This window comes from Ahaetulla prasina, chromosome 14 (genome assembly GCF_028640845.1).
Source record: "Ahaetulla prasina isolate Xishuangbanna chromosome 14, ASM2864084v1, whole genome shotgun sequence".
NCBI classification, from domain to species: domain Eukaryota; kingdom Metazoa; phylum Chordata; class Lepidosauria; order Squamata; family Colubridae; genus Ahaetulla; species Ahaetulla prasina.
In genome coordinates this window covers 9972628-9981035 of record NC_080552.1, presented here as the reverse complement: position 1 = coordinate 9981035, position 8408 = coordinate 9972628, and the positions used below count along the sequence as shown (strand labels likewise).

The following is an 8408-nucleotide window of genomic DNA, read 5'->3' as shown; positions in this document are numbered from 1 at the left end:
TTAAAAACTTATTAGAAATGGCAATTATTAAAATCACAATATACATAATAAAACCATTTAAAACCATTTAAATTTTAAAATCTAATCCAGTCCCAGATAAATAGATGTGTTTTAAGATGTAATAAATAAATAATAAATACAGAACAACTACTAATAAATAATAATAAATAAATACAGAATAACTATTAATAAATAGCAATAAATACAGAATAACTATTAATAAATAGTAATAAATAAATACAGAATAACTATTAATAGATAGCAATAAATACAGAATAACTATTAATAAATAGCAATAAATAAATAGAGAATAACTTTTTTTTTATTAAAAAAGTTTTACAAAATTTTAACAAATATCTCCCCTCCTTCTCCCTCCCCCCTCCCCCAAACTCTCCCCTTCCCCCCCTTTTCCCAACCCCACCCCCAGACTTCCCAGAGCAAAATACAGGGTAGAACAAACATCTAACAATCATAAGCTAAACTTATGCTAACTATCCATAAACTCTCATTCTCCCCTAGGAAGAATAACTATTAATAAAAAGCAATAAATACATAATAACTATTAATAAATAGTAATAAATAAATACAGAATAACTATTAATAAATAGTAATAAATAAATAAATAAATAAATAAATAAATAAATAAATAAATAAATAAATAATAATAAAGTAGTCAATGACTACTTTAGCTTCAACCGCAGCAATACACGAGCAAATAATAGATGCAAACTCAAGGTAAACTGCTCCAAACTCGATTGCAGAAAATACGACTTCAGCAACAGAGTGGTCAATGCCTGGAATGCACTACCTGGCTCTGTGGTTTCATCCTCAAACCCCCAAAACTTTAAGCTTAAACTGTCTACTGTTGACCTTACCCCATTCCTAAGAGGTCTGTAAGGGGCGTGCATAAGAGCACCTGTGTGCCTACCGTCCCTGTCCTAATATTCCATTTTACTTACTCTTTTCATGTATCCAACTTACGTTTATACTTTCACCTGTTATTTTATATATGATTGACAAATAAATAAATAAATAAAACAAAAATAAGAATAACAAAGAGTTGGAAGGGACCTCTGAGGTCATCTATTTCAACCCCCTGCTACTATTCCAGACAAGCGGCTGTCCAGTCTCTTCTTAAAAGCCTGCAGTGATGGAGTACCCACAACGTCTGGAGGCAAGCCGTTCCACTGGTGAATTGTCCTCACTGTTGTTTATTTTATTTAAATAAAATAATGAGCAAGGGGTTAGGACTAGAAGACCTCTAAGGGCTCTTGCAACTCTGTTATTCTTTTTATTGAAAAACGCTTTGTCCAAATGCTGTTAATTGCTTCCAGCGGGTTTTTAGTCCCTTAAGTCTGAACAGGATATCGGTTTCTTTCTTTTTTTCTCTTCTGGATTTGTATGCAAACCGTGAGCAGGAAGGCCCCATGGATTACATGGTCTGCTGTTTTCCTCCAGCGCGGTTGCTAAATTGCTTTCAATTGTCAATATCTTTAGACCAGTGGTGAAATCTAAACCGGTTTACTACTGGTTCGCTGGTAGTGTGGACCACACCTCAAATGCAAGGTGCGTGCGCATTGCACGGCAAAAGGAGGCATGGGGTAAGTAGAATAGCGTGTGATCAGCTGTGGCGTGCATTTTTTTTTTTACTTTTAAAAGCATTCTTCTTACAATCTATTCGGCCGAATAAGTTGTAAAAAATGCTTTTAAAAGTTAAAAAAAGGCTCGGACGATCAGGCAGCTCAGCTGGGATCGTCAGAGCCTTTTTTTTTTTTTTACTTTTAAAAGAAATTTTTACAACCTATATGGCCAAATAGGTTGTAAAAAATGCTTTTAAAAGTAAAAAAAAAGGCTCTGGCGATTGCGCAGCTCAGCTGTGATCCTCACAGCTCCTTTTTTTACCTTTTAAAAGCATTTTTTTAAATAAGTGGGAAGTGGGCGACCTGGCGCTTGGGTGGGCATGGGCGGCGGGGGGGGGGGGGCAGGGAGTTTTGCTACTGGCTCTCCAAACCACCTGCCACCATCGTTACCAGATTGGCTGATCCGGTCTGAACCGGGAGCATTTCATCCCTGCTTTAGACCTTACTGAGTTTGACACCAAAACCCACTTCAACAAGGCTGCTGCGTTGTTGAGAAAAGTCCAGGGTTTAAATAGCGTCCTATGAAAACCGCAGACTTTGAGTTAGCAGGGAGAGTTTTGCAACCATAATCCTCAACCAGCATGGTCAATGAGGTGTGGGAATTGGAATTCAGGATGTTTGGGAAGTGAGCCAATTGGGGGTATTGGCAGCCTTGGGTTACACAGTGGTGAATCCAGGGGTGGGCTTCAAAAATTTTAGCACGGGTTGACTTTAAGCCAGAAGTCTTTCTGTTGGGAATTATACCTGAGATGTACACTAGAGATGTAAAATATTTGATTTTTTTAAAATTTGCATTTATATCCCGCCCTTTTCCGAAGACTCAGGGCGGCTTACGCTATGTTAGCAATAGTCTTCATCCTATTTGTATATTTATATACAAAGTCAACTTATTGCCCCCAACAATCTGGGTCCTCATTTTACCTACCTTATAAAGGTTGGAAGGCTGAGTCACCCTTGGGCCTGGTGGGACTAGAACCTGCAGTAATTGCAAGCAGCTGCTGCACAGAGGCAGCACAGAGGCCCCTGTGAATATTATTACAGCAGCTAGGATTGTGTTTGCTAAAAATTGGAAAAATGAAAAGTTACCATTGCAAGATGAAATAATTAGAAAAATGATGGAATGTGCAGAGATGAGTACATTAACATTTCAAATTAGAGAGCCAGAAGATAAGCAATATTATAAAATATGGGATTTATTTTATCACTGGTTAGATGGAAAGATATGTTAAAAAAAAGATAACATAAGATATATCTTTGAAAGAAATGTTTATTTTGTGAATGCACGAGAAGACATGTTAACACCCATGCAGCACGTTGTAAATTGTTTTGATTGATTTGATGGTGTTAAAAATAAATAAAATTTTTCAAAATAAAAAAAAAAATTAGCATGGGGTTCTGTGTGGGCGTGGCCATGGTGGGCGTGGCCTAGTTGGCCTCCTGCACACGGGGGGGGGGGCGTTTTTGCTCTCCCCAGGCTCCAGAGGCTTTCCTCAAGACTCCAGGAGGGCAAAAATGCCCCCACCCCCAGGCTCTGGAGGCTGGAAACGGGCCCGTTCCTGGCCTTCCCGAACTTCCGGTAGGCCCGTTTTTTGCTCTCCCTGAGCCTCCGTGCACGACTTGCATTTACCTGCATGCAAAACGGGCCGCGTGGGAACTCCTGGGAGGGGCGGGGCAGGGTGGGCGGGGCCAGCCAGGGGTGGGATTTGGGAGTTCTCTGAACTGCACAGAATCTTACCTAGAGGTTCTCCCGAACCCCTGCGGACCCCCTGCAGCCCCACCCCTGGGTGAATCCATGGGTAGTCCTTGACTTAGGGCCACAATCGATCCCAGCTTTTCCATTGCTAAACAAGACTCTCATTAGCTGAGCCTTGCTTCATTATTGCAACCTTTCTTGGCAGGGTTGTTAAGTGAATCAGTGCAGGTGTTCAGTTAGTAACTCGGTTGTTAAGTGAATCTGATTTCCCCATTGACTTGGTTTGTCAGAAGGTCACAAAGAGGTGATCACGCGACCCCGGGACACTGCAACCGTCATAAATATGAGTCAAGGTTGCCACGTTGTCTGAATTTTGATCAGGTAACAATGGGGATGCTGCAACGGTCGTAAATGTGGAAAACGGTCATAGGTCACTTTTTTCAGTGCCGTTGTAACTTCGAATGGTCACTAAATGAACTGTTGTAAGTCGAGGACTACCTGTATTATGTTTTTTTTCTTTCCTTTCCAGTTGAGAAGAGAGCAATCTATTTTTTTTTTAATCACCTGAAGCAACTTCCAGAATGGCCTTCAGTGTCAAAGATTTGAATTGGATATCAATAGGATAGAATAGAATAGAATAGAATAGAATAGAATAGAATTTTTATTGGCCAAGTGTGATTGGACACACAAGGAATTTGTCTTGGTGCATCTGCTCTCAGTGTACATAAAAGAAAAGATACGTTCATCAAGGTTCATCAAGGATGGGAGTTGAAGAAGGATTTCTTGATCTTCTTTAAAAGAGGGATACAAACAAGATCACGTGAGGTACTAATACCACTCTATAAAGCCTTAGTAAGGCCACACCTAGAATACTGCATCTGGTTTTGGTCACCACACTATAAAAAAAAGATGTTAAGACTCTAGAAAAAATGCAGAGAAGAGCAACCAAGATGATGAGGGGACTGGAGGGGCTAAAACATACAAAGAACGGTTGCAGGAACTGGGCACGGCTAGTCTAGTGAAGAGAAGGACCAGGGGAGACAGGATAGCAATCTTCCAATACTTGAGGGGCTGCCACAGAGAGGAGGAAGGGGGTCAAGCTATTTTCTAAAGGTCAGACAATGAATAATAGATGAAAACTGATCAAAAATAAGGAGAAATTTCCTGACAGAGCAATCAACCATTGGAACAGAAGCTGCCTTCGGAAGTTGTGAGAGCTTCATCACTGGAAGCTTTCAAGAAGGGATTGGACTGCCATCTGTCAGAAATGGTGTAGGGTCTCCTGCTTGGGCAGGACTTAAATGTGAACCGCTCCAATCTTGATTGCAGAAAATATGACTTCAGGAACAGAGTTGTTAATGCCTGGAATGCACTACCTGACTCTGTGGTCTCTTCCCCAAATCCCCAAAGCTTTAACCAAAGACTGTCTACTATTGACCTCACCCCATTCCTAAGAGGGCCGGAATAGCTCAGGCTGGTAAAGCCTGTTATTAGAACACAGTAGCCTGCAATTACTGCAGGTTCAAGCCCGGCCTGAGGTTGACTCAGCCTTCCATCCTTTATAAGGTAGGTAAAATGAGGACCCAGATTGTTGGGGGGGCAATAAGTTGACTTTGTAAAAATATACAAATAGAATGAGACTATTGCCTTATACACTGTAAGCCGCCCTGAGTCTTCGGAGAAGGGCGGGATATAAATGTAAAAAAAAAAAAAAAGGTCTGTAAGGGGCGTGCATAAGAGCACCAACGTGCCTACCGTTCCTGTCCTAATGTTCCCCTTGATCGTATCCAACTTGTATAATTATTTCATGCTTATACTTATATATATGCTTATATGTCGTATAGTTATTTTATGCTTATGCTTATATATACCGTTGCGACAAAATAAATAAATAAATAAATAAATAAATGACGTACAAGGTCCCTTCCAACTCTTAATCTGTAAGAGACTGGACTGCCATCTGTCAGAAATGGTGTAGGGCCTTCTGCTTGGGCGGGGGGTTGGACTAGATGACCTACAAGGTCCCTTCCAACTCTGTTAATCTGTTAAATCTGTTAATCTTCCAAATTTCAGGTATAATCTTTCTCCTAATCTGCGCCCAGGTGACACCGCCCCCCACCCCCTTTGTTTGCAAAAGTTTTTCTTAGCCATTTCTTAGACCGTTTCCTCTGGTCTTGGAAGTCATTCTCGAGTGACGCAATTTGGCTTTTTTTTTTTTTAAACAATTCTATTATTCCCTCCGTTAAAGCTGTTTATGGGGAAGAAGAATGCCTTCCCATTTCACAGTCCACAAAACCAGCCCGCAGCATATGTGTGCCGACTTTGGAAAATGAGTTTTTTATGGGTGCGTTTTTTTTGCCTCGGTTAGTTCGGTGCGTAGCTTAGCTTTCGAACAGATTGCTGAAACAGTCTTTTGAATGCTTTTTACCTGGAGATAGATGGCATCCCAAATAAAGCATCTGCTGTCTTGTTGTTTCTTAGGAATGGAAAACGTTTCTCCAAAGCGAAGGACGGGACCAAGAAGTGATTTTACGGCCGTATCACTAAATCACAAGCGATTGGGTTTGCATGGTAAGCCAGGTTAAGCAAACTGCAATATGGTTTTAGCTCAATGAGTGAAGTGTGCATTGGTGATCTGTTCAATAAATCTAAATTATGGTTTAGTGCAGGGGCTTCCAGCCTTGACAACTTTTTGAGACTTTGGGGACGTCAATTCCCAGAATTGCTCAGCCAGCATGGCATAGCTAGGAAATTCTGGGAGTTGAGATTCACAAGTCAGAAAGGTTAGATTAGATTAACTGAGTTTCAATTAGTTGGTACAGGGCATCCTTGGAGACTTGAGGTCACAGGAAGCAGCGACCTCATCTATTTTTTTCCTTATTTATTGTTTGGGTGAATTGGTATTTGGGCACTGACGCTTAACAGATTAACAGAGTTGGAAGGGACCTTGTAGGTCATCTAGTCCAACCCCCTGCCCAAGCAGGAGACCCTACACCATTTCTGACAGATGGCAGTCCAGTCTCTTCTTGAAAGCCTCCAGGGATGAAGCTCCCACAACTTCTGAAGGCAACTTCTGTTCCATGCAGGGGTGAAATCTAAAATTTTTTCCCTATCAGTTCTGTGGGCGTGGCTTAATTGGTGGGCGTGGCTTGGTGGTTAGATGACTGGGGGGGCATGGCCAATAACAATAAATAATAAAAATAATAAACAAAGTATAAAAAAACAATAAAAGGTACCAAAAACCAACTTTCACACTTTACACACACACAACACAACACAACACATCTGACTCACACACAATGTAAAAGCAGCTGCACTTCACACTTCACACAGCCACAAAAAGCTCAAAAACCAACTTTCACACTTTACACACATACAACTGACACACACACACAATACCACATACAGCTTTCTGAGATTTTGTGTGCTTGTGTAGTTAGAGTGAAACACTACAGAAACACACCAAATCTCAGAAACCTGCACAAATATTTTATTTTATTTTATTATTTTACTTTACTTTATTTTATTTTATTGTGGACTTCAATTCCCAGAGTTCCTCAGCCAGACAGCATTAATCACTCAGTGGTGAAATAGATTAGCTAATTTCAGATTAGTTCAGTCTGGTGCTAAAAGTGAAACTGGGGCTTTCCGGCTGTGAGAAAAGCCATGAGGTCGATCAGTAATCAGGTAAGTGTCTTAGACTCTTTTAAAAGGAGTTTTTCTACATGTTTTCTACAGAAAACATGTTTTTTAAGGTTCTGCTGATGAGGAACTCAGGTGAGATCCCCAGAGTAGCCTTTAATTTATTTATTTTTTAAGTTTAAAGGCTGCCAATCTCAGCTGAGGGGCGAGATTCTCAGGCTTTTTTTTACTTTTAAAGGCAGGTTTCGGCTGAAGCAAAATATTGCATTCAGTCTTGGTCGCCACGATGTAAAAAGGATGTTGAGACTCTAGAAAGAATGCAGAGAAGAGCAACGAAGATGATTAGGGGACTGGAGGCTAAAACATATGAAGAACGGTTGCAGTAACTCAGTATGCCTAGTTTAATGAAAAGAAGGGCTAGGGGAGGCATGATAGCTGTGTTCCAATATCTCAGGGGCTGCCACAAAGAAGAGGGAGTCAAACTATTCTCAAAAGCACCTGAGGGTAGGACAAGAAGCAATGGGTGGAGACTCATCAAGGAGAGAAGCAACCTAGAACTAAGGAGAAATTTCCTGACAGTTAGAACAATTAATCAGTGGAACAACTTGCCTGCAGAAGTTGTAAATGCTCCAACACTGGAAATTTTTAAGAAATGTTGGATAGCCATTTGTCTGAAATGGTGTAGGGTTTCCTGCCTGGGCAGGGGGTTGGACTAGAAGACCTCCAAGGTCCCTTCCAACTCTGATATTATTATTATTATTATTAAGTAAAAAAAAAAAACCTCTGCTGATGGTGCGGCTCAGCAGAGGCAGGGGGGGCGGCGCCAGGGATTTTTGCTACCGGTCCTCCGAACCAGCAGCCGCCATCGCTACCGGATCACGCGAGCCTGTCCGATCTGGGAACATTTCACCCCTGGTTCCATGGGTTGATTGTTCTCACTGTCAGAAAATTTTCAGTTTCCATCTGTTATTCCTTGTCTGGCCTTCAGGTGCTTTAGAGAATAGCCTGACCCCCCTCCTCTCTGTGGCAGCCCCTCAAATATTGTAAGACTGCTATCATGTCTCCCATGGTCCTTCTCTTCACTAGACTAGCCAGGCAGAGTTCCTGCAACCGTTCATCATATGTTTTAGCCCCTCCAGTCCCCTAATCTTCCTGGTTGTCCTTCTCTGCACTCTTTCTAGAGTCTCAACATCTTTTTTATAGTGTGGTGACCAAAACTGGGTGCAGTACTCTAGGTGTGGTCTTACTAAGGCTTTACAGAGTGGTATTAGCACCTCTCTTGATTTTGATTGTATCCCACTGTTAATGCATTTTATGTTGGCTCATATTTAATTGGTTGTCCCCTAAGACTCCAAGATCCCTCTCATAGTTACTGCTATTAAGCCTGGTTTCCCCCAGTTTATAGGTGCACTTTTTAAAATGTCTTAAAAATG

The 8408-nt window shown here is 41.1% G+C and overlaps 1 long non-coding RNA gene across 1 annotated transcript in view; it reads left to right on the top strand.

Annotated features, from left to right (window-relative positions):
• The first annotated feature begins 6993 nt into the window (after positions 1 to 6993).
• Positions 6994 to 8408, top strand: part of LOC131185033 (uncharacterized) — a 28598-nt gene continuing 27183 nt past the window's right edge. Inside the window, exon 1 of the long non-coding RNA XR_009152080.1 lies at positions 6994 to 7020. This is a non-coding gene — a long non-coding RNA (uncharacterized LOC131185033). The remainder of the gene's footprint in view (positions 7021 to 8408) is intronic.